The following is a 27,260-nucleotide window of genomic DNA, read 5'->3' on the forward strand; positions in this document are numbered from 1 at the left end:
TTTTTTCTATTCATATTGTATTGCTAGAGTACCAGCTTAAGTTGTTTCTACTTGAATTGTATTGATAGAATACCAGTTTACTTTGTGTCTACTTCTATTGATAGAATGCCAGTTTAGGTTGTTGACTAATATTGATATAATACTAGTTTAATGTGTTTCCAGCTGCATTGATAAAATGCCTTTTGATTTTTTTGCACTTGTATTGCACTGATAAAATACCAGTTTAAGATGTTTCCATTTGCATTGATAGAAAACCAGTTTAGGTTGTTTCCAGTTGTATTGTATTGATACAAACATTTTAAGGTAGTTTCAGTTGTACTGAAAGAATACCAGTTTAGAATGTTTCAGCTTGTATTTTCTTGATGGAATACAATTTCAAGTTGTTTCCATTTCTATTGATAGAATGCCATTTTAAGTTTTTTTTTTGCATTTGTATTGTTTTGATAAAATGTAATTTTAAGTTGTTTTCACTTCTATTGTATTGCTATATTTCTATTTTAGGTTGCTTCCACTTGTATTGATAGAATACCAACTTAAGTTGTTTCCATTTGTATTACCAGAATGCCAGTTGAGGTTGCTTCCACTTGTATTGATAGAATACGATTTTTAAGTTGTATTCACTTTATTGTATTTATAGTATACCAGTTTAAGTTGTTTTCACTTGTGTTCATAGAATAGCAGTGTTGTTTTTTCCATTTGTACTGCAATGATAGAATACCAGTTTTAAGTTGTTTCCACTTATATTGATGTAATAACAATTTAAGTTGTTTCCAGTTGTATTCTTACAATACAAGTTTAAGTTGTTTCTACTTGTATTGAAACAATACAATTTTACGTTGTTTCCACTTGTATTGACAGAATACCAGTTTAGGTTGTTTCAGCTTGTATTGTCTTGTTATAATATTAGTTTAAGTTGTTCCCACTTATATTGATAGAATACATGTTTAGTTTCTTTCAGCTTGTACTGTCTTGTTATAATACTAGTTTAAGTTGTTCCCATTTATATTGATAGAATACCAGTTTAGGTTGTTTCAGCTTGTATTGTCTTGTTATAATACTAGTTAAAAGTGTTCCCACTTATATTGATAGAATACCAGTTTCGGTTGTTTCAGCTTGTATTGTCTTGTTCTAATACTAGTTTAAGTTGTTCCCACTTATATTGATAGAATACCAGTTTAGGTTGCTTCAGCTTGTATTGTCTTGTTATAATACTAGTTTTTTTTTTCTCAAAAAATTTTTTATTAATTATATGAATAGCAAGACAATTAAAAGATTATACATAACAAGAAGGCATAAATGAACATATAACAATTCATCTAGTGATAACAACCTTCCTGAGATTTTGATAAATTATTTAGAAATAAAACATACACCATATGTACACTATATACAAGTTAGGCAACCTGAGAGAAAAAAAATATATATATTTAACATTAACTATTTAGTATGTTTAGAACCTTTTCTAACACAACCTTTCTAATAGCTTTTTTTTTGAACTCCCACCTAAGTATCTTTGAGCATCAATAAATTTAAAAGCCATTTTCTGGAAAGTAACCCATTTTAATTTAGAACGATCAATCCAATTTTGAATTATATAAAGTTTTAGTAATGAGCAAATAAAAATGATAACATGAATATCAACTTTTGAAAGATGAATCAATGGAATATGTAGAATAGCAAATTCCCACGTCAACGTGGATTTTTGATATCCCATTTTCTGCAGTCTGACTTTCAAAGATGTCCACAATCTGTGAGAAAAATGACAATACCATAGAATATGAAGGAGGTCTGCTTGGGGATGAGAACAGCATGAACACGAAGGGGACTTATTTGGGTTAAATTTGTTTAATTTGATTGGGGTAAAGTAGGCATCATTATTAATCATTAATTGTGTGTATGCTAAGTTTTTAAAAGGGATAAATTCCTTAGTGTGTCTAATAGCCAGGACTTTCTGAGATTCTGACAATTGGGAATTATAATTCAACCAAACATTAGATAAAAGACAGTTGTGGTCCATCATTAAAGAATTAATTAATTTATATGAGTTTGAGAGCATTTTATCAGATGATGAAAGTATTTTGATAATCGTGTTAAGGTTTTTCAATTGTGAGTCTATGGGGACCAGACATACAAATTTGTTTTTAATTATTGCCCTTAGTTGTGTAAGAATTGGTGAGTAATTCCAGTTTACTTTCAATAACTTACGCCAGTCAGATAAAGGCAAGTCAATATATTTCAAAACATCTCCTACTTTTAGATTTTTAATTAAAGGATAGTTTGTTAAGTTCAAAAGTTTATTGTCCAATAATATATTTGGGTTTAGATGAATTGGCTGAACATGGTGCGAGATCTTTTCTAGTTTACACATTTTGAGTAAGGTTTGGAAATCTCTAATCTTTTGTTTAAATACTGTAGATATATTTTTAATAAATAAACTATCCAGAGAGATAAAGTGAATAGCTTCAGGATTTAAATTATTAGAAATGACATAATTATACCATAATTTTATCCATAAAGAGTGATTTGGATAAGAAGTGTTATTGAATTTAGAGATAGTAAGAAGTTTATTGGATGAGACAATCAAATAATAGAGATAAAGATTAGGTAAACTCAAACCTCCCTTGTCCTTCAAAAATGCCAATCTAGAATAGGAAATTCTAACAGATTTAGGGAACCATATGAATTTTGCCAAAGCTTTATTTACAGACTCAAAAAAAATTTTTTAAATTATCTGATCAGATGATGAGAATTGGTAAAGAAATTTAGGCAGAATATTCATTTTAATAATGGCAACCCTTGAAAGAAATGAAAGGTTTAGATGCTTCCATCTGTCCATATCAGACAATATAGAGTTCCATAATTTATTAATATTATTTTGAAAGGAAGATCTATTATTGTGTTCTAAATTGATTCCTAAATATTTTATATTATAAGTAAACTGAAAATGATCGTCTGGAAACAAAAAAGATTTGTGTGCTAAATGATTTAAGGGAAAACTATGAGTTTTTGTAGAATTTAAAAGATAGTTGGAAACCAAAGAAAAATAATCAATAGAATTCATTATTTTTCTGTAATCAGATAATGGAGTTTGAAAGTAGATTACTAAATCATCCGCAAAAGCAGAGAAATGAATATTAGTATTAAGAATTCTAGGGATGTTATGAAAAGTATTTTGAGTAATAAACAATAGCAAAGGTTCTAAATAAATGTAGAAAAGGGGACAATGGACAACCCTGTCTTGTTCCTTTAGTGATCTTTATCGGAGCAGAAAATTGACCATTAATGTATAGACTAGTAAACATATTCTTGTATAAAACTTTTAAAAAATTTATAAAGAATAAGGGAATATTAAAACATAACATAGTTTGAAATAGAAAGTTCCAACATACTCTGTCAAAGGCATTTGATGCATCTATAATCAAAGCATATATAGGGTTTGGATTTTTCTTAATGAGATGAAGTATAGTCTCTAAAGATAGAGTATTATCCCAAGCATGTCTCTGAGACATAAAACCTGATTGATCTGACGAGATAATTGAGGGTAAAATCCGTTTCAATCTGTTAGCCAGAATAGATGACAGAATCTTAATATCCACGTTAATTAAAGAAATGGGTCTATAATTTACTGGGTCAGATTTATCTTTATTATTTTTTTAGAATTAGAATGGTTTTGGATGTGTTCCAATGAATATCTGAGATATCATTAACTCTTATGTGATTGTAAACTTTAAATAGAAAGGGAAGAACTACCAATTTGAAAGTTTTGAAAAATTCTGGAGTAAAACCATCAGGTCCCGGAGATTTACCCAATTTAAGATTATCTATTGAATCCGAGATTTCTTGTACCGATATAGGGGTAGAAAGTAGTTTTTGCTGATTATCATTAAGTTTAGGGAACTGCAAAGAGTCTAAAAAGAGTTTTGAGTGATTATCTTTAACAGAATTAGAAGAACCTGAATATAACTCAGTGTAAAGAGAGGTGAAAAGTTGAATAATCTCTTCATCAGTATTATATAATCTGTTATTATAAGATAAAGATGTAATATTTGGATTTCTGAAGTTAACTTTAATAATTCTCGCTAACAATTTAGATGGAACCTGGGCCCACTCTGAATATGAAGCAAGTAGCTTTTGTTCAGCTAAGGAGAGGTTATTTTGGTGAAGCAGAATTAAATCTTTCTGACAATCAAAAATTTGTTTTTCTAAAGTAGCATCATAGTTCAGACTAAAATGATTTTCCAACGAAGAAATTCTTGATTTTAAGAATTCCTCTTTCTTAAAGTATTGTTTTTGAAAAAGCAGCTTTACTAATAAATAAACCTCTTAATCTTGCTTTACATGCAGCCCATTGTATGTCATAAGGAATGTCAGATGATTCAAGACTATTCACCATTTCATTTAGGATTTCTGAAGCTTGTTTGCAAATATCTTCATTTGACAATAAGTTATTATTTAAGGTCCACTTATTAAACATAGTTTTATTTTTGATATTGGGTTTTATGTTCAATTTTAGTGAAATTCTTGAGTGATCCGAAAAGAATCTGGGTTCTGTAGTAAAGTCCACAATATATTTTGAAATATAATCTGAAATTAGAAAGAAGTCTAATCTGGACCACGAATGATAGCACTTAGAATAATAAGTATATATATATATCATTCTTGTTTATACTTTTAACAGTGCGGAGGGGATCTATTAAATTATATTCTGTCATCAAATCATTTATAGCCAGGGTAGATTGAAGATTATAGGTGCCAGTGGAGCGGGAACGATCAATTACAGGGTTTATAACTGCATTCCAGTCACCACCCACTATAATATGATGATCCTTATAGGATGCAAGAATATTGTAAATTTTTAAAATGAACAAATGTTGTGAATTACATGGGCCATATAGATTTAAAATTAATAAGGGTTTGTCCAAACCAGCAATAGAAGCGTAAATAAGCACCACCTCCCTCATCATCAAATTTCTCATCAATAATATTCCCAATGAATTTTTGTTTAATGATTATAGCTACACCTCTGGAGTTAGATGAGTCACCTGAAGCTATAATCTTTTGATCCATTTTTTAACTCTTTATTCCAATCAATACGTGAAATATGGGTCTCTTGAATAAAACAAATGTTAGCCTGTGATTTAAAGATCATATGAAATAATAGTGACTTTTTCGCTTTATCTTGAATGCCTCTGACATTCCAAGAATCTAAAATTATGTCAACAGGCATATTCTACAAGTATAATCATTATTGATGCTATAAAAGTGAACTCAAGGTGCAAATCCAACACAACATTAAAAAGAAGAAGAAAAAAATAAAAGAAAAAACAGTCTTTAAGTATTCAAGCAAGTCATCAAATAACATTTGTTGAAAAAAAAAAGAAAAAGGTTTTTAAGAACTATGAAATGTATAATAATAACCTTTATCCTAACCCTAGTGCCTACCCACCAATCCCCATGTGATAAAGGAAGAGCAGAAGAACATAAAAAAAACATTGTAATTATAGATAATAATAACCTCAAGTTAGAATACAAATTACTCAAAGGAAGCCTAACATAACATAAAGTCCGAGTAATACTACTAAAAATATATACAAAATTAACTAATTTCAAGACGTCCAACATGCTTAATCCCTACTTCTAATACTAATCTAAAGCTCCTATCCTTAAATTGAAATTTTTAGTGATTAACTGTATTTCCTCAAGTACTTCAAGAGAAAGAGAAACAAGTAAATAATAAATAAATCACACTCTGCTTAACTAGAACACTCTATCATAAGAAGTAATACAATTAAAACTGAAAGATATGTAAGATAACATATATAAGTATAACAAAACCAACTGGTAACATTATAATATAAGTAAATAAGCATAGCATTACTGAACTAAAGATAATAGTCATGCACTATCTACTGAACCTTCTTTAGTACTTTAGTGATAATTTCATTAATCAACATGACCATTAGTATGATAAAAGCACTAATACCTGTAGAATGAGTATTTAGTTATAGTTCAAATAAAGCAAAAAACAACTACCAAGCAACCATATCTCAAAATGAAAAACAATTCAGTCTGGAGATGCATCTATTAACTAGATAATAGTAGTACAGGAGCTATTCAAAATGAAATATTATAAGCTGTAAGGTTTTAACACTAGTTAATATACATGAATAAAGTATAATTATATTATTAAATTGTAACTTAAACAGCATCATATATATTGGACTGAATGTACAACAATGTGCATACATATAATTTTAAATCTACTTTTTGAATATTTTACTAATGACTCTGTTAGGTTATGTAGCCATACTATTCTTCTAAGCTATAGATGTAACATAGCAAAACAGCATGAAAAGACAAGGCTTTTAAAGTAAACATTTTGAACATCTAATTAAAACAGAAACAAGCAAGCTAAATGCAGTAAATCTAAGGGCTTAAATATATACAGGTAGATTCAGCTAATCATATTAAAGATAGTTATTTCAAACCTTTCAAATAAGTAAAGGCTTTCTTAAACATAAACTACTAATCATAACTATCACATCCAGCCTCTGAGAAGAAAGAGAGCAGAGAATAGAAAGAACATGAATCTTTCATATGAACAGGTATACTTTGTAACATTTGTCAAATTAAACACTTCAGTATAATATAAAATATTGTATGAAAAAATATTCTGAATAGGAAAATATGTTCATTTCCTTACACATCCTTTAGAATTTTAATATATATAACTAACCTGTTCATTTTTTTCCAGAAACATTTTCACTCTGCTTTATGAAAGTAGCAGCTTGCTTTGAAGTCATGCAGACACACTAAAAGTCACTGAATATATTATGTGACATGAATCTGTTTAAATTTAAAAAGCAACCTTCATTTATGAAGAGAAAACACTTTAAATAATAGCCAGATCTATTAAAAAGTTAGCGCTATTGAATACTTGTTGAAAACAAGCAGACTTGTGTATTTGAAACTTTTCCTTCTTTCCTCACAAATGATGACATCACCATCCATCTCAGAGAGACTGTAGTGTGCGCATGTTCATGCAGAGCATCAGCTGGAACTCTGAGGGGAAGATTTTCTTGTTAGAATGTTGAGCTGGAATGTTTTTCCCTCCAAAAATCATTTAGCTTACACAGAAGGCTGTAACTCAAAAGCTTGTAGTAAAATTAACATATTATCTATTTACACAGCAAGCATATGTGATAGAAAGAGAAAAAAGTAAATACAGCAATTTAAATGCTTCTATTAATCCACACAAATCTAACAGGCATATATCCTGTCACTGCACACTGTCACACCAAATCTATCGTGTAAATTACATGATAAGTTCTTAAGCTAATATAATTATGTCACACCAGAATTACAAATCATGTAACACAAATACTGTCAGAGTAAAGAAATGAAAAAAATCAAACCTTATTGTAGTTCTTTAACAGTAGAATATTAAGATACAGTGTCAGGAAGCTTTTTAAATGTTTTAAGAAAAATGTCTTTTGCATCTTTAGGATCTGAACATACAAATATTTTGTCATTAGCTGTGAAAGACAAGGTATTAGGATAAGCCATTCGAAATCTAATCCCTCTTTTTATCAAGTCAGCACAATAGGGGGCTAGTTTTTGTCTATTTAATTTGATCTGTGCAGGAAGATCTTGGGAAAATTATAGTTTGTGAGACTTCCATATGAATTGTTTCTTTGTTTTAGCAGTTTCTAGGATCTGGAAAGTGTCTTGAAAGTTTAGTAACTTAGTATAAATTAACCTTGGTATAGAAGAATCTTGCTTTGTACGCAGTGCTCTGTGTGCTCTCTCTACAATTATAGATTTTGAAGAAGCTTCACAATTTAACAGTGTTTCAAAGATATTTTTAGTCACAGATAACAAGTTTTTATTGTCATAAGATTCAGGTAAACCACGAATAATGATGTTATTTCTTGACTCCTGGCTTCCAGATCCAATATTTTAGCTTGTAAATCTGAAATAGTTTTATCTCTAGATTTAAAGTCACTTTCCAATAAGTCTGTTTTAACTTCCAAAGCTAAGATTTTATTTTCAATAGTAACAATACTATCGTTTATTTGCTTTAAAGATTTACTAAAGTCTGCAAACTGTTCTGAAAAGTTTTGTATAGCACTTTGGATTGGTTTTAATGCTATTTTTAGTTCTTCTAAAAGGAAATTTGAGCCATTTAAATCTTTATTACTTACATTAATAGTTTCTGTAGGTTGTCTAGATGATTTCAGTCTTTTTGAACCTGAATCTTCTTCAGGAGAGAGCATTGAAGTATATTTGGCCTTTGTAGGCTGAGTCTCCATGGAGTCAGATTTTGTAGCCATGCCCAGAAATGGAATGCAGTCAACAGGACACCAGGAACCAGGAACCAGGAACAGACTGGAGCAGTAGGAGTCCCAGCAGCAGAGAGACCAAGAATGTTCTGAGGTAAAATAAATCCCAGGATAATAAGTCCAGAAGAAAAAATAATCCAAATGCGTAGAAAAAGATTTATAAAATCTTTTAGTATAAAAATTTGAAGAAAAAGGTTGATATAAAGTTGTAAAAAAAACCAAAAGTTAAATAGCTGTGAGGAGCTCAGAGAGTAAGGACTAGACTAGTCGGTGGCCATCTTGGAATCCCACCATATAATACTAGTTAAATTGTTCCCACGTATATGGATAGAATACTAGTTTAGGTTGTTTTAGCTTGTATTATCTTGTTATAATACTAGTTTAAGTTGTTCCTACTTAAATTGATAGAATACCAGTTTCGGTTGTTTCAGCTTGTATTGTCTTGTTATAATACTAGTTTAAGTTGTTCCCACTTATATCGATAGAATACCAGTTTCGGTTGTTTCAGCTTGTATTGTCTTGTTATAATACTAGCTTAAGTTGTTCCCGCTTATATCGATAGAATGCCAATTTAGGTTGTTTGAGCTTGTATTGTCTTGTTATAATGCTAGTTTAAGCTGTTCTCACATAAATTGATAGAATACCAGTTTAGGTTGTTTCAGCTTGTATTGTCTTGTTATAATACTAGTTTAAGTTGTTCCCACTTAAATTGATAGAATACAAGTTTAGGTTGTTTCAGCTTGTATTGTCTTGTTATAATACTAGTTTATGTTGTGCCCACTTATATCGATAGAATACCAGTTTAGGTTGTTTCAGCTTCTATTGTCTTGTTATAATACTAGTTTAAGTTGTTCCCGCTTATATCGATAGAATACCAGTTTTGGTTGTTTCAGCTTGTGTTGTCTTGTTATAATACTAGTTTAAGTTGTTCCCACTTATATTGATAGAATACCAGTTTTGGTTGTTTCAGCTTGTATTGTCTTGTTATAATACTTGTTTAAGTTGTTCCCACTTATATCGATAGAATACCAGTTTAGGTTGTTTCAGCTTGTAGTGGCTTGTTATAATACTAGTTAAAATTGTTCCCACTTATATTGATAGAATACCAGTTTTGGTTGTTTCAGCTTGTGTTGTCTTGTTATAATACTAGTTTAAGTTGTTCCCACTTATATTGATAGAATACCAGTTTTGGTTGTTTCAGCTTGTACTGTCTTGTTATAATACTTGTTTAAGTTGTTCCCACTTATATCGATAGAATACCAGTTTAGGTTGTTTCAGCTTGTATTGGCTTGTTATAATACTAGCTTAAGTTGTTTCCACTTATATCGATAGAATACCAGTTTAGGTTGTTTCAGCTTGTATTGTCTTGTTATAATAATAGTTTTTAAGTTGTTCCCACTTATATTGATAGACTACCAGTTTTGGTTGTTTCAGCTTGTATTGTCTTGTTATAATACTAGTTTAAGTTGTTCCCATTTATATTGATAGAATACCAGTTTAGGTTTTTCCACTTGTTTTGTATTGGTAGAATAACAGTTTAGATTGTTTACAGTTGTATTGACAGAATAGCTGTTCATGTCTGTTTTATTGATAGAATGTCAGTTTAATTTTTTCTCTTGAATCAATAGAATACTATTTTAAGGCGTTTCCACTTCTTTTGACAGAATACCAGTTTAGATCACCTCATCTTGTATTATATTGCTAGAATACCGGTTTAAGTTGTTTCCACTTGTATATCAATAGAGTAACAGTTTATGTTGTTCCTTCTTGTATTGACAGAATACCGGTTTATTTCCTCTTATATTTATAGAATGCCACTTTAAGTTGTTTCTACCTTTATTGTATTCATAGAATGTCAGTTTAAGTTGCTTCCACTTGTATTGATCGAATGCCATTTTGTTGTTTCCACTTATGTTGACAGAATAGCATTTTAAGTTGATCTACTCGTATTGTATTGATAGAATACCACTTTTAAGTTGTTTCCGCTTGTACTGATAGAATGACAATTTAAGTTGTTTTCAGTTTCTATTGATAGAATACCAATTTAAGTTGTTTCCAGTTGTATTTATAGAATGCCAATATAGGTTGTTTCCACTTAATTTGTAGTGATAGGATACGATTTTTAAGTTGTTTTTACTTCTGTTGATAGAATACCAGCTTAGTTTGTTTCCGCTTGCATTTTATTGTTAGAATACTAGTTTAAGATGCCTCCATTTGTAGTGTATTGTTAGAATTGCAGTTTAGTTGTTCCACTTCCATTTTTTTTACCAAGGACAGGTATCTCTGCTTGCCCATACACCCATACACAGGCAAGATTGTTTTCAGGATTTTACCTTCATACTGCATTGATATGTGAGTTTATCTCCAGTGTCCAACCTGCCATCAGAGTATATTTTACATTAAGAATTCTGTTTTGTTGCATGGTATATGTATAAACCATTCCTTGTATATCATCACCAAAGTACTATATACAGCTGTATCTTTATCCAGTTCAGTTTTTAATTTCTTCCCTGACACTTTTGAGAAGACCCATGTAATTGATGTTCTTTACTTTTTCTTCCCTTCCTCAGTTGCAGTTGTAGAATACAAATTGCAAATTTCAGACCATGTTTTCTACAATGCAGTTGCAACACACCTGCTTTTACTGACCCTGAACCAAGTGTCTGTTTTGAAGATGATGTCCATCAACTTCAGTGGAAGTGAGAAAGAGATGGAGACTCTGAAAGAAGAACAGGATCAGCTGGCAAATGTTAACACTTTCTATCAGCAGTGAAGGAGTCTGTCAGTAAGTGATGAGGCTGTGGAAGTCAGAAGTGGAGCGTGCTGTAGAATCAGTGTGGCAACAAATGAAGGTGGTGTTTAGGTTCCTGAATCAAAATGTGAAATGGCTCAAATACTCTGACAATGATGCCAGTGAGTTTTAAAGGAGCAGTGATGCCATGATGTCTTTAGAGTCATAAGTGGCAGAGGTGCAAGATGAAGTTGAAACAGTTAATTAACCAAATTTATATATTGAGCAAATGTTGATGGCTGTAGAGGACAATTCAAGAGGATGCAATCTGAAATTAAGTGAAGGGTTTGAAGGAGATGAAAATCTTGGGTTTCTTGAATGTATGAAAGAAAATAGTGCAACAGACCAGTTTCTTTAAACACTTGCAGGGAATAAAAGAAGCATACATGGTGCTGTCACCGTTAGTAAAGCTGGTGTAATGGTGCTGTCACCATTAGCAGACATGGTGTAATGATGCTGTCACCATTAGTAGACATGGTGTAATGATGCTGTCACCATTAGTAGACATGGTTTAATGGTGCTGTCACCATTAGTAGACATGGTTTAATGATGCTGTCACCATTAGTAGAGCTGGTGTAATGGTGCTGTCACCATTAGTAGACATGGTGTAATGATGCTGTCACCATTAGTAGAGCTGGTGTAATGATGCTGTCACCATTAGTAGAGCTGGTGTAATGGTGCTGTCACCATTAGTAGATATGGTGTAATGATGCTGTCACCATTAGTAGAGCTGGTGTAATGGTGCTGTCACCATTAGTAGACATGGTGTAATGATGCTGTCACCATTAGTAGACATGGTGTAATGATGCTGTCACCATTAGTAGACATGGTTTAATGGTGCTGTCACCATTAGTAGACATGGTTTAATGATGCTGTCACCATTAGTAGAGCTGCTGTAATGGTGCTGTCACCATTAGTAGACATGGTGTAATGATGCTGTCACCATTAGTAGAGCTGGTGTAATGGTGCTGTCACCATTAGTAGAGCCGGTGTAATGGTATTGTCACAATTAGTAGACCTGGTGTAATGATGGTGTCACCATTAGTAGATCTGGTGTAATGGTGGTGTCTACACCCTTCATCAGTATAAAGTAACTACAGTATTACAACATTTAAATAGGAGAAACCTTACAGTCACATGCTTCAGCCCATCCCTCAACCCAACCAAACAATTAACTCTTAAAGGAATAACTAATCTTAGCACATTTCATAAAACATTTTCATGAAGCATTCTCATAAAACTTTATGTCATGTTAAAATGAATAAAAACATAAAAATATAATACATACTTATGTATAAAAAATAAAAAATAAAAATGTATATTAATAAATAAACGATATAGTCAACATTAATAACCAAAGAATATAATAACCATCAAAATATCATAAGAAATATAGTGGCTAGGGTAGCAGTAAAAGAAGGGGGAAAGTGAAAGATTTATTAAATACTATATATAAATTCACAACATATTATGCATATGTATTAAAGTCTTTCCCTCTGTCTCTTAACTAAAACAGGCTTTAAACTAACAGCATTATTCAGATCAGGAGGCATATCTGCCTGAAGCCTGATAATCCATTCCAGCTCCTTTAGCTCTAAACAGTTATTTACATCACCCTTCCTTTTACTAATTTCGACTGTGGCCAATACCCTAAATTTAAAATCATGTTTTTCACCTTTATCTATAGCGTGTTTACTCAATGCATTTGTTAATACTTTTCTCCTAACTTCTGATTTATGCTCAACTATTTTTTCTCTCAACCTCCTAGTGGTTTTTCACACATAAAATGGTGTACAGAGCGTACAAGTAGCCAAGTTGTCATTGTCCATAACTTAAAAACCTCTCCACTCGTGGGGTGTTTAAATATATTTTCACCTTCATATAGATTATTGCAACAAGAACAGTTATAGCATTTCCTTGTCCCTATTAACCTATCAACTTCCTTAGTTTTCACTTCAAAGTCTTTATAACACAATTTTTGCTTTAAAGCTTCAGAGCTTCTATAAGCAAGCCTAGGCCTATCCCCCACAATGGACTTTATCTCAGGCATGGCTAACAAAATTGGCCAATTCCTTTCTATTATATTGTTTACACAACGTGTATTCAGATTATAAATTGTCAAATATCTCACTAATTTAACTTCTTCATGTGAACTATCTTCATACATCATCATACCACCTAACAAAACTGGTCTATATTTAATCTGCCTCCCTCTAGTTACTTCCTCAATTGCTTTATTTATTAACTGCTTTGAGTAACCGCTCCTCTCAAACTCCTGAGACATAATTTCTACTTGTTCATTAAATATAGTTTCAACAGTATTTAATTTACTCAATCTAATGAACTGTACCTTTAATATTCCTCTAAACATATGGGGGGCATGCATACTATCCTTACCTACATATCTCAGAGCATCCACTTCCTTTCTAAAAACCTTAGACTCTAGTTTATTATTGTTCTTAAACAGAGTTACATCTAAAAAATGTTTTACTACAATAAAATGCTTCCATTTTAAACTTTAGGAAATCAGTTTACTTTATACTGATGAAGGGTGCAGACCCGAAAGCTTTATGTAATAAACTTTTTTGGTGTGATATCGTTATGCATTGCTTATACTTTTGGCAGTAGCACCATTGTTGCTTTGGTAATGATGTTGTCACCATTAGTAGACCTGCTGTAATAGTGTTATCACCATAAGTAGACCTGCTGTAACGGTGTTATCACCATTAGTAGACCTGGTGTAACGATGCTGTCACCATGAGTAGACCTGGTGTAATGATGCTGTCACCATGAGTAGACCTGGTGTAATGATGCTGTCACCATGAGTAGACCTGGTGTAATGATGCTGTCACCATGAGTAGACCTGGTGTAATGATGCTGTCACCATGAGTAGACCTGGTGTAATGATGTCTGAAAGTAACTTAAGTTCAGTTTGTGACATGGTATGAGAAGCAGCATGTTTTGTCACAGTTATGTTGACTAACGGAAACAGATTATTAACAAAGAAATTAAAAAAATTAAACAATACAGAATACAAAACAGAAACAGGTGACCATATATAAAACATTTTGCATCAAATTATTTGGGGCAGTAAATAATGCAGTGCTGTTATCTGAGAAATATTGTAATTCAACTGCAAACTTATAGGTAAAGTACTATATAGAAAAAACCCTGAATGGCTTTCCTTGTTAAAAAATATATATCTATACGAGTATATCAGTAAACTGTGAACACTGAGAAAGAGCTCGATTTTTATATAATTGTAAAATGATCAAAAATCAAAAAAATGAAAAACTATTATTTTTTGCAGAGGGCAGTCCCCTGTGCACTCCACACCCCGTGCTAACTGCATATACTAAATCCAAGACGACTGCACAACAGCAGAGTGAGGGAGGGCAGAAATCTGCTGGGAGAAACTCCATTTAACAGAATGTTCACTCATAATATTAAAAGGTGTTCGCTCATGTGAGCATTTGCTCTTGTCAGATACAACCATCTATATAAAATAAACTGAAATTTCAATACATAGAAAGTCAAAATCTTGACAAAAAAATAACATTGTGTATGTTTTAAGACATAACCTCAGAACAAGCAGATCAAAAACATTTATTTATTTATATATTTTACATTTGATGACCAGGAGAGTCCAACCGGATTACAAGTCCATTTTCAGTGGTGGCCCGGGGAGAAAAGCTCCAAGAGAACAATTTTTTTACAAAACATAGTTTTTAAGGACAGACTTTTGACATACAATTTCCATAGAAGAGACTTTGACATACATACTAACTAACAGATAGGATACATTCATTCTCTACAATATAATATTAAATTTTAGAAGATATTCCTAAGTTTAGGATTGCTGTGATAGATTTACTATCAGAGTAAAAGCAGAGAGATGTAGAATAAGGCTCTGAGAGAGAAGATGATGCTCACTATAGTTGAGAAGGATAACAAATTGATTCACTAAATGTCTTCGCCTGGTTTTAGTTGAGAAGGATAACAAATTGATTTACAATATGTCTTCTCCTGGTGTTAGTTGCTTATGGAAAGCACAACATTGTTGGGGTAGTTTTTCCTAACTCCTGGAGAGATGGGATGAGCAGTAGATTAAGAGTCCTAAGTGGGTACAGTACTATGATTGGTTGGCTTAGCAGAGTATTAATCTGCTACCTGTACTTTTACGTAAGGGGATGAAACATTTAATCCAAGACAGAAGGAAATAATGCTGCTTCTTTTTCTACTTGTAGTGTTTCTTTCCACATGGTCACTGTAATACCTGTATGTTGTTTTTTACTCTGGGGCAAGCCTCCAGCAGCCCCCACTACTGAAATGAACTAACTTCAAGATCAGACAACACTAGAGAAAGGGCATATTCCCCATCCTCAGTATTATAGCGACACAAAAGTCAACAGCTTCTCTATCAACCAAATTAAGTCAGCAAAAAAGCTGCCAATGAACCCACCAGTCAAGCAGTCTCAGGGCTCAGATAGATAGATTCATGCAATCACACATACAGAAAGTATCATTTAATCCTGGGGAAACAATGTAGCTGTATTTACAAACCACAATCATTCCCTATAATGTATTTTTTCATGTAGTTCTGATCTCATCTGCTGTTTAATAAAACTGCTGTTGGATGCTTAACTGCAAGTTAGTGTTAATGGGCTTTTTGCATTATATGTCACTCAGGTGCTCTCTAATGTAGAGCCTAAAAGGGTGTAGTATCTGTCCAATGTAAAATGCTTCACAGAAATTCTGTGCCAAATAAATAATCTAGTGGATATTACATGTTATTAAATGGCTTTCGTCACCCAATTTCTGAGTGTTATGAGTAGAAAAGGTTATGCATTGAACATGCATACAAGTATTACAGTGACCATGTGGAAAGAAACACTACAAGTAGAAATAGAAGCACTATTATCTCCCCGTCTTGTTTTCCCTAATGCTTGGATTAAATGTTTCATCCCCTTAAGTAAAAGTACAGACAGCAGATGAAATGTTGCTAAAATGTTTGTCTTTGTAATAGTATTAGCCTATGTGGAGCATTCTGCACTGGACAAACATCTTGTCCTTTCAGACTTTGATTTAGACAGCACTTGAGAGATATTTGATACAAAAACCCCACTGATGCTCAATATAAACAAGTAGTTAAGTATGCTATGGCAGTTTTTGTCTTAGTTATTACAAACAGGTCTTTCATTAAGCAGTAGATGACTTTGGTACGACATGAAAAATTGGATTATGCGCAAAGATTGTGGATTGTAAATTCAGGTAAATTGTTTCTCCTTCCCATGATTAAATTATACATTTTGGGGGGAAATATATATGTATATAGGGATTATTAATATGTATATACATATGTATATATACAGAGAGAGAGAGGCAGATAAATATAGATAGCTATGTATGTGTGTATATTAACTTATTTATGTCTGCTAATTGACAGGAGATTCTATTTAATCCACTAGATGGCAGCATTTCATTATTTATTTACTCTTCTAACTTTTTTTTTTTTTTTTGTTCTGTATTTTTTCCAGATTTTTTTTATTCATCTATTGCTTTTTTCATCTTCTGTTAACTTGAGTTTATCATTTGTCATATAACCAGGTAGTGCTTTTTAAATGAGGTGGTGAGCATTGTCTTTATTTTTCCCCGTTGGTGATGTTTTTATTGTTACCATTCTACAAGTGCCAATGATCTGTACAAATGGGTTCCATTTAAGTGATAGAAGTTTCAGAACTTTGAATTTCATATGGCCGAAACCATATGATTGAAGTTTTAAAACTCCAAACACTTAAACGAAGATCTCTATACAGAGCGGAACGGGAATATTCCCTTTTCCCTCACTGTAGTGCGATCTCGGAGTTGGTATATATTAATAGAGGGGGTGTGGGGGTGCAGGGGGGCTTGCCCCCCCCCCGCATAAATGTTTTTTAATTTTTTTTTTTTTGAATGTTCGAAGTTACAAAACTTCGATCATATGGTCCCATCCATATGAGATTCGAAGTTTTGTAATTTCGATCATTCCTACTTTGAATACAAATATGTACCCATGGATTTTTTTTTACTATGTCTGCCCACTGTTATAGGAGAATGAAAGAAGAGTTGCATGCTCAGAAAATTTAACTTAATAAATCTATTTATGGACTTTGTATTCTTAATGCTGGTGGACTAGATGATTGAAATATTACTAGGTCTGTTTGTAAATTATTTGAAAATAATATTTTGAAAAGTGAGTGAGACAGATCAATACTCTGCACAATGTACAGGTCATTTCAGATATATAAGAAAATTGTGCTTTACTGGAAAAGCTCACCTAGACTCCACCAGAGCTTGTTATGAGGGAAAGGTTAATTTGTTTTGCTTTTTTCGTATTTTGTATTACTTCATTGTCTTCTTTTATTTTGTATATTGTGATTTCATTTCTTTGTACTGTTTTACTTGTATTCTACTTTTCATTGCATATTTAAACTAAGAAAGAGACCATATCTGTGTCTCTAGTGAGTCACACTGAAATTAAGTTTTCCCCCACCCTTCCATCTTGGTGTTGTTGTGTTTTTAAACTCAGCTGTCTTTCTGTTGCCTGCCCTTTATTTTAATTTTACCACATATTTCCTTCACTCTCCTCTTTCATTGTCTATTGTGAGTAAGCACAAAATTATCATTTTGTGAAATCACACCCCTTCAGCTATTGGCCATCCCACGGTATTCCATAGTGCCAGAATACAAAGTGCCAACCGCTTTCCACTGTATCTTGCTCTTTTAAAATTAGAGACTCTCCACTTGGATAGCTAAGGCTTAAGTTACCCCCTCTTTCATATCTAACTGCTTAGTGCACACTGCAACTCTTGGGTATTAACATATCTTTCCATCTTACATTTAAAATCTGCAATATCTACTCCAAGAGCACCAGTTATTGGATAGCCCACATTCTGCCTCTCTGCAGCCATCTTGGGATTAGTACTTCTAGTTGTGCTCTTGGTGAGAGAAGGAGCATAGGGATATTATTTTCCGGAGACTGCTGATTATTCTCTCTGTTCTCTTTCAGCTGTTCCCGTTAGGGGTCGCCACAGCAGATCAACTGTTTCTTTTCTTCCTGTCTTCTGCATCTTGCTCTGTTACACCAACCACCTGAATGTCCTCTCTCACCACATCCATAAACCTTATCTTAGGCCTTCCTCTTTTCCTCTTACCTGGCACCTCCATCCTTAGCAATCTTTTCCCAATATACTCTGCATCTCTTCTCAGCACATGTCCAAACCAACGCAATCTTACCTCTCTGGCTCTGTCTCCAAACCGTTCAACCTGAGCTGACACTCTAATATACTGATTCCTAATCCTGTCTATCCTCATCACACCCAGTACAAATCTTAACATCTTTAACTCTGCCATGTCTAACTTTGACTCTTACCTTTTTCTCAATGCCACCATATCCAACCCATATAACATCAGCTGGTCTTGCTACCCTCTTGTAGATCTTCTCTTTCACTCTTACTGGTCTCCATTTGTCACAAATCACTCCTGACACTATTCTCCACCCATTCCACCCTGCCTGTACTCTCTTCTTCACCTCTCTTCCACACTCACCATTACTCTGAACTGTTGATCCCAAGTATTTAAACTCATCCACCTTCACCAGCTCTACTCCCTGCATCCTCACCATTCCTCTCTCCTCCCTCTCATTCACACACATATATTCCATCTTAGTCCTGCTAACCTTCATTTCTCTCCTCTCTAGAGCATATCTCCACCTCTCCAGGGTCTCCTCCACCTGTTCCCTACTCTCACTACAGATCACAATGTCATCTGTAAACATCATAGTCCACAGGGCCTCCTGTCTGATCTCGTCTGTCAACCTGTCCATCTCCACTGCAAATAAGAAAGGGCTCAGAGCTGATTCTTGTTGTAATCCCATCTCCACCTTAAATGTATCCGTCACTCCACTGCAGACCTTACCATTGTCACACTACCCTCGTACATATTCTGTACCACTCTTACATACTTCTCTGCCACTCCCGACTTCCTCATACAGTGCCACAACTCCTCTCTAGGCACCGTGTAATTTGCTTTCTCTAAGTCCACAAAGACACAGTGCAACTCCTTCTGACCTTCTCTATATTTCTCCATCAACACTCAGAACAAACATCGCATCTGTAGTTCTCTTTCCCGGCATGAAACCATACTGCTGATCACTAATCATCATCTCCCTTCTTAACCTAGCTTCCACTACTCTTTCCCAGAATTTCAAGCTGTAACTGATCAATTTTATCCCTCTGTAGTTACTACAGCTCTGCACATCACCCTTATTCTTAAAGATAGAAGATGCCAAAACACTTTTTCTCCACTCCTCAGGCATCCTCTGACTTTCCAAGATTTCATTAAACAATCTGGTTAAAAACCTCACTGTCATTTCTCCTAAGCACCTCCATGCTTCCACTGGTATGTCATCTGGGCCAACAGCTTTTCCATTCTTCATCCTCTTCATAGTTGTCCTTACTTCCTCCTTACTAATCTGTTTCATTTCCTGATTCACTATCCCCACATCATCCAACCTTATCTTTCTCTCATTCTCTTCATTCATCATCCCCTCAAAGTACTCTTTCCATCTGCTCAATACACTCTCCTCGCTTGTGAGTATGTTTCTCTCATTATCCTTTATCACCTTTACCTGCTGCACATCTTTCCTAGCTCGGTGCCTCTGTCTAGCCAATTGGTATAGGTCCTTTTCTCCCTCCTTAGTGTCCATCCTTTTATACAACTCTCCATATGCCTTATCCTTAGCCTTTGCCACCTCTCTCTTTGCCATGCTACTCATCTCCTTATAGTCCTGTCTACTTTCTTCATCTCTTTGACAATCCCAATTCTTCTTTACCAGCCTCTTCCTCTGCATACTCCCTGTACTTCTTCATTCCTCCACCAGGTCTCCTTGAGCTCCTTCCTCTGTCCAGATGTCACACCAAGCACCTTTCTAGCTGTCTCCCTTACCAGCTCTGCTGTAGTTAGCCAGCTATTCGGTAACTCTTCACTGCCTCCCAGTGCCTGTCTTAACTCTTCCCTGAACTCCACCTCACAATCACCCTTTTTTAACTTATGCCATGTAATACTTGGCACTGCTTTCACACTCCTCCTCCTCTTCTTGATCACCAACGTCATCCTACAGATCACCATTTTATGCTGCCTAACTACACTTTCCCCTGTCACCACTTTACAGTCTGAATACAGATTATTTACAGACTATTTACAGACTGCTTATTTACAGACTGCTGATTACTAGAATGCCAAATAACTGCTTCATAAGTGCCAGCTTGGAATTTGTCCTTATATTTTGCTCCTGGTGTGGGAAGGAGCAGAGTACTTTGATTCCTGAATGTTTCTGATTGGGCGGTGAGTGTCTGTGTTTGACCTTCCTGATTGGCCTGGTTGCTGTTCAAGGCATCTACCAGGAAAAGGCTACAACAAGCCTACAGACCCTTGCATCATCTGGGACAAGACTGTGGATCACCAAACAGCTTGTAACCTGCTTCTCATCTTAAGATTTGCTATTGTTTTGCTTCTGGTGAGAGAAGAAGCAAAGGAGCTTTGTATTTCAGCAGTGTGAATCTGTGGTGAAAGCAGCTCTAGTAGTAGCCAGGCAGTATCCATTCAGGTGAAGCCCCCTCTTTTCATCATTCTCAGGGGACAGATAAAGTCTACCAAAGCCAATTTTGAGGTACATTTGGTCTCTCAGGCCAAGGACAACTACAAGGCATTCTTTAACTATGCCAGAAACCTCAAAGGCAGTAAACAATTGTGTGCAGAACTCATTGTTAATGGAGCCACCTATACTGAGCCAGAATAAATTGCAAACCTACTGACTGATAATTCAGTTCCAGCTTTACCCCTCTCTCCCCCTCAACCTTCCCTCAAGAAATAACATCATCACTCCCATTGCTATCACTAGAGAACAGGTCCTTAATGCTTTCTCTAAGACCAAGAACACTGCATCAGTGGGCCCAGACGATATGCTAGGATGCCTTATAAATAGCATGAAATATGACCTGTCAAATCATCTGGAATTGCTATTTAACTGTAGTCTCCAAACAGGCTTTGTACCTCATGAATGGAGAACAGCGACAGTCATCCCTCTGGACAAGTGTGGGCCATCTACAGACCCATATGTCCCACTGGTCTCACATGCAAAACCATGCAAAGAATTATCATGGAAGTGATCAATAATGACATAGGAAACCTCCAGACACTGGACCCAACCCAGTCTGGTTTCATCAAGGGCAGGTCATGCCTTCTCAATCTGGTGGACTTCTTTGGGAAGGTCACCAAAGCAATGGATGAGAGCAGAATGGTTCACACTGCCTACCTTGACCTGGCCAAGGTATTTGACACAATATCTCCCTTGGGCATTGTTGACAAACTCAAGAGGTTAGGTATAAACCCTTATGTCAACCAGTCAATAGCCAGCTGGCTCACAGCCAGTACCCAGGAAGTTAGAATTGGGGAGTTCACCTCAAAAAAGAGGCCAGTCACAAGCAGGGTCCCTCAGGGATCAGTCCTGGAACTGCTCCAATTTCGCATTTACTTCTCTGAAGCCAAGGCTAATAATTAGGAGCAGTCACAGAATCCCCCACCAAAATAAATGTTCTCCAGGAAGGGCTGACATAGACATAACTGGTATCAAAAATATGGATTAAAACTGAATGCCAAGAAATGCATAATAGTATTCTTTGGGAAGTCATCCACCCCTAGTAACTATCATATTGACAACACACTCTTAAGAGCTGACCCTGTAGTCAGGGACCTGGGGACACACACAGACAGTAATGCCCTTTGACCATCATGTATCTACAGTAGAGAGGAAATCATTCTATGCTGTACAACTTATAAACAAAAGTATGGCAACTAGGTCCAAGGATGTCATTATTCCATTGTATTTGTCATTCATTAGACCTATTATTGAGTACAATACCCCCTTTGGTATGTACCTAACCAAGAATATCCAACAGCTGGAACATCCACAGAGGTTCCTCACTAAAAGAATACAGGGTGTAAGTAACATGCCCTATGCAGACCATCTCAAGGCTCTATCACTGTATTCTGTTTTCTACAGGCTGTTGAGGAGAGATCTATGCCTGACATACAAGGTATTGTCAGACCCCACTCTGATGGATCTCCTGCATATCTGCAAAACAAACAGCACTAGAATTACCCATTCTAAAGACTCAAACTTTGCCTGTGATATAAATAGGATCTGCTGGAGAGGCAGGTATGTATCCCAGAGACTGCCCCTTCTCTGGAGCAGGCTCCCCATCCATGTGAAGCAGAGTTCCTCCCTAGCACAATTCAAATGTAACTTGGAAAATTGGATGGGGAACAAGAAATTCATCCCTGGTTTGGCACATGTGTCTCTAATGGATACAGGCAGCCTGCATCTCCCAAGCACCTCCTTGTAAATGTTTCATCTCCCATGCCCCTGCTCATACTTACCAAGGGTATCAGAACTTGTCAGAGATATGGGATGCATAGCTAGGCTTAAAAAGACCCTTGTGGTCATTAGCCTAGTAAACACCTATGACCCAATGAACATTAATTATGATGATGTTGCAGGGAGCAAACGTTACTCTTTGTTTCAATTATTAATATATGGAGTTTTACCAGGTGTACTCTGGATGTTAATTATTATTAAGGCAAAAGTGGACTGTATAGGAGGAATTTTTCACTATGACAGCCATTTGGTGGAAAACCCATAATCCCTGCCTATTTGAATCTCTATAGAAATGTATATCTTGATTGGTGGGAAACGTAATATTAAATGCAAAAAAAATGAGAGAAAGAACACTTCATGACAGAAAGCTATGTTTGAAGTAAATTTTACAGTATAGATGATTATTGCATTGTTGTTGAAATTTATCTTAATAATAGTTGATGGATTGTGCCAGTAGTCTGTATTAAAAGTATAATGGTTAAAGGGGGGAATTTTAGTGATTCTACAATGTACTATAAAGGAAAGGAGAAACCAGATGAATATAAAGTTACAGATGTGTTAACATGACAGTTAATGATGTATAAAATATACGTGGATTCTAAAATACTGAGATTTTTGTAATGGCAGGACTGAGGAGTGTGTTTACAAATCTTGAAGAGCAATATGGCACAGCTAGAATTCTTTCCTGGTTGAATCTACACAGAGATTTTTGTCTCAAGAATGGGCAGGTCTGTCAAATAAAAATTAGATTGTATGATATATAATTGAAAGTAGCATTTAGTGTTTAATAGAAAATATTACTTTACTAGTTTTCAATTTGTTTGAAGATCAGGGGTTAAATGAATTAATGCATTTGTTTTGTGCACAGTGTTGCTATTGAATGACAGGGAATGGGCAGGGGATGGGTGTCAAACTTACTGGAGTGTTTGAAAGCTACATCATTTAAAAATATTGACCCAGTGAGAATGGAGTTGATAACTTCTAGTGTTAGTGTTTATTTTGACATCATATATGCAGAAAAATATGGATAGCATTTTCTCTTTTCAGTAGTTTTTCAGACAGTTATTTAAGGTTTTCGTCAACATATAAAGTATGAGAGGATGTTTCTGTATAAAATTGTATAGGTAATAGAACATGGGGGATTCGGGTAGATTTGAGCTGGATGTTGTCATGGTTGTTTGAATACTGCTAGGGAGGGTGTTAAAGCAAAACATAAAGAGTTTTCCATTTCTCACTCCTATGCTGCAGTGGGCTGAAGTCCTGTCTGTGACACAAATGACTTGTGCTTTTTAGAGGTACAAGTGCTAGAGTGGTCAGGTGGGGGAGGATGGGAGTGAACAGGGAAGTTTCTCCAAAGAGCAGGAGCTGTCAAATTTTCTTACATCCAATCGCACTTTGGCTGCATTTATTTGCTCCTCTAGGTTCCTCTGGAGCCCCATGTGGTTAGATTGGGACATGATGAAGATTACTTTTGTGAAGGCCCAGCTTCAGTTTGGTGTTCTCTTGCAATTGAAACCAGCCAGAGATCCCATGTTGATGTTCTTGGCACATCAGGATTTGATTTTCTTGGGCTCAGTGCTCTTGGCGTTGATGAAGGTGTTGCCTTAACACCCACTAAGCCAAAAAGCATCAGGTCTGGGGCTTGCTCCATGCTGTCTCTAGTAGCAAAGTCTCCGTGGCCATTTCTGGCAGTCTCAGCTTGTTCCTCAGTATTGAAATCCACCTTAGTGGCCTTGATGCTGGAATCATCAGAGCCAGCACTTGGCACCAATGAGTTTCCCATATTGATGTTAGTGCTAATGTGGTCTGTAGCAAAGGCTTGTGCTTTGGTAGAACTGTCAGTGCAGAGGAGACTGGCTCAGATCTTCCAACATTAACAGGCAGTTGCTCAACCAGTTCTGCCCTTACACCCCACTGAAGTAGAGCCTTTAGGCTACTCATCCATTTTGCCCTCCCAGTTTAGAGGGCCTCAGAGGCATAGAAAGCACCCTAGGTTTGGGTTGCCTTCTCTACAGGAGAGCTGGGATGAATTTCTTCTAGCCCACCTAAGAAAAGGCTATGCACATAGACTCCACATCAGAATCCCCCTCCCCATACATAGCTCTTGATGAGGGATAGGCTTCAGTCCAGTTCCATCCAGAAGGCACCAAGTTTGGTGAAATTGTTGAAATAATGTGACAAAGGGGATCATAGCCAACTGACCCTGCCTCTCCTTAAGAACAGAACATTCAGGAAGCGTACACATTATCACTCACAGGACCTTGGTTGGTACCCCCACCAGACAAATTTATCGATATGGTGTGTTCCCAGGCTTGGAGGGAGCTGGATGTCATAGAACCAATTCAGTGGAAGCCCTATAGAATGTTATAGACCCCCAAATATATGCCTCCACTAGAGTAAGGAATGCCTTGTCAGTTCCATTGTAGTGTCAGGGGCCCTAGAGAACATTTAGGCTATCCACCATGCAAATGAAGGTTCACAGATGATGGATAGATTGGGAAAATGTGTGTTGAGTCAAGCACCTTTTCTGTCAGAGTAATGAACTTATTTGGTGTACATGGTCAGATTTCAGAGAGATCTGCCAATAACACCCAGAAGAATCTGAAACAGTTGCCCATTAGGGACCTCTGAAAATAGTTTGAGACCCAAGTGGCCTCTGTTAATTCCATAACTTTGCTGTCCATGTATTGTTTTACATAACACTGGATGGAGCAGCTAGATCTGTGGGTTCAGGCATCACAGTGTGATGTCAGGCCTGGCTTTGTCTTACAGGTTTCATGGAACACTTCAAAGCAGCTTTTATCAATGCCCAGTTTTGATGAAACTTCACTTTTTGTGCGGAAAGTCCTGGATAATCTGCAGCAGTGTGAGCAGGAGGGCAAAATTCTCCCAGATATTGAGATTAAGTTCTTGAACTTAGAGATCATTTCAAAGAAACCAGAAGGGAACTAAGAACAACTGGTTTCAGAAATCCCAGCAGCATTTGCATCATCAGTTCAATAGAGGTTTCTGAAGTAGAGGGATCTTTTCTAGTAACCAGTGCTAAGCTCAGAGGTTACTCAATGCCATTTTTAAAACTACCCAGACAACCATCCTCCCATCCACATTCATTGCCACCCTGTGAGAGGGAGAGAGGGCAGATCAGGAGGAGTTCAAAAACCTTCACTTATAAAGAACTATCCAGAAGTTTCCACTAAACCAGAGAAGATAAAGATGTCACTCAATATTCTCCTTAGTGTCCAAAAAAACTCTGGATGCCAGACTGATTCTAGACCTCAGTTATCTTAATTAATACATAAAGAAGAAGTCCTTCTAGATGGCCATAGTGCAAGCCATTCTGCCTTGCCTGCATGCAGGAAATTGGATGTGCTCTTTAGATCTCCAGGATGTGCATCTACACATGAAGATAGCCAGATCATCCAGGGGATTCCTATTCCTTCATTGCCAGATCAGAGCCCTGCCTTTTGGTCTCACCATTGTCCCCATGTGTTCAGCAAGTGCATGGCTCCAGTTGCCACCTATAGGTTTTGTGGGATAAAAATCTTTCCCCACCTAGACGACTGACTAATCACTGCAGCTACAGTGGAAAAACTCCTCTAGCTTTGCCTGTCCTTGAGAATCACAGTCAATCTTCCAAAATCACAGCAGGAAACATCCCAGTTTCTGACATTCATTGGCTGCTAAATGAACACAGTAAAAGAGATGACCCTTTTACAGCTAGACTGGAAATCTACAATAGTTCAAGACATACTAGACCCCTCACTTAACCCAAGAATGGGAACAGCATCAGTTCTTTAAGTTCTAGGCCTTACTGCATCTACCATCCAAATGGTTCTGCATGCCAGACTACACATACAAATTCTTCAGTGGGCACTAAGAGTTCAGCGGTTTCAGGCAAAACAGCTATTGACAGACTCCATAAAACTATCAAATATTTGTTTAAAGCACATGTCCTGGAGGACAAACCAGAAAACCTCAGTTCAGAAACACCCTTTGTTTAACTTGTTCCACTAGCCACTATAAACATAGTGCTCTCTTGCTGGAGTGGGGTGGAATTGTTTGAACAGCAAAGTCCAAGGGATGTGGATCACAAACAAGGCCAAACTGCACATCATTTTCTTGGAGAAGAGAGTGGTTTTCCTTGTATTGCAGGCATTTCAAGACCTTATCTGCCAAAAGTGCAGTGTCCATCCACTCAGACAACATGGTGGTTGTATGATACATAAACAGGCAGAGCAGAAACCACTCTGACCACTCTACTAAGAAGCTATTTTATGTATGGAAATATCTTCCCATCATTTTCTCATAGCAATGCACATGCCAGGGACAACAAATATGATTACTGACAGGTTGAGCATCCAGATTCTTCTCCCACACAAATGACCTATCAACAAATCAGTAGCCCTAAAGATATTTCACAAGTGTGGAAAGTGTTTTTGTGATCTCTTTGCTTCATTATCCAACAAAAATGCAATTTTTTTCCCTCCATTGTCCCATATGAGATAGCCATCAAGAGTTGCATTTGCCTATGAATGGCTGCACAGGCTCCTTTATGTCTTTTCCCACAGTACCATTCATTCCAAGATTCCTGCAGAATGCCAAAATATGCAAAGCAAAGGTCATTTGCATAGCCCCCTTCTGGCCATGAAAG

Source organism: Protopterus annectens, chromosome 8.part0, assembly GCF_019279795.1.
Source record: "Protopterus annectens isolate FY-2018-M chromosome 8.part0, PAN1.0, whole genome shotgun sequence".
In the NCBI taxonomy this organism is placed as follows: Eukaryota; Metazoa; Chordata; order Ceratodontiformes; family Protopteridae; genus Protopterus; species Protopterus annectens.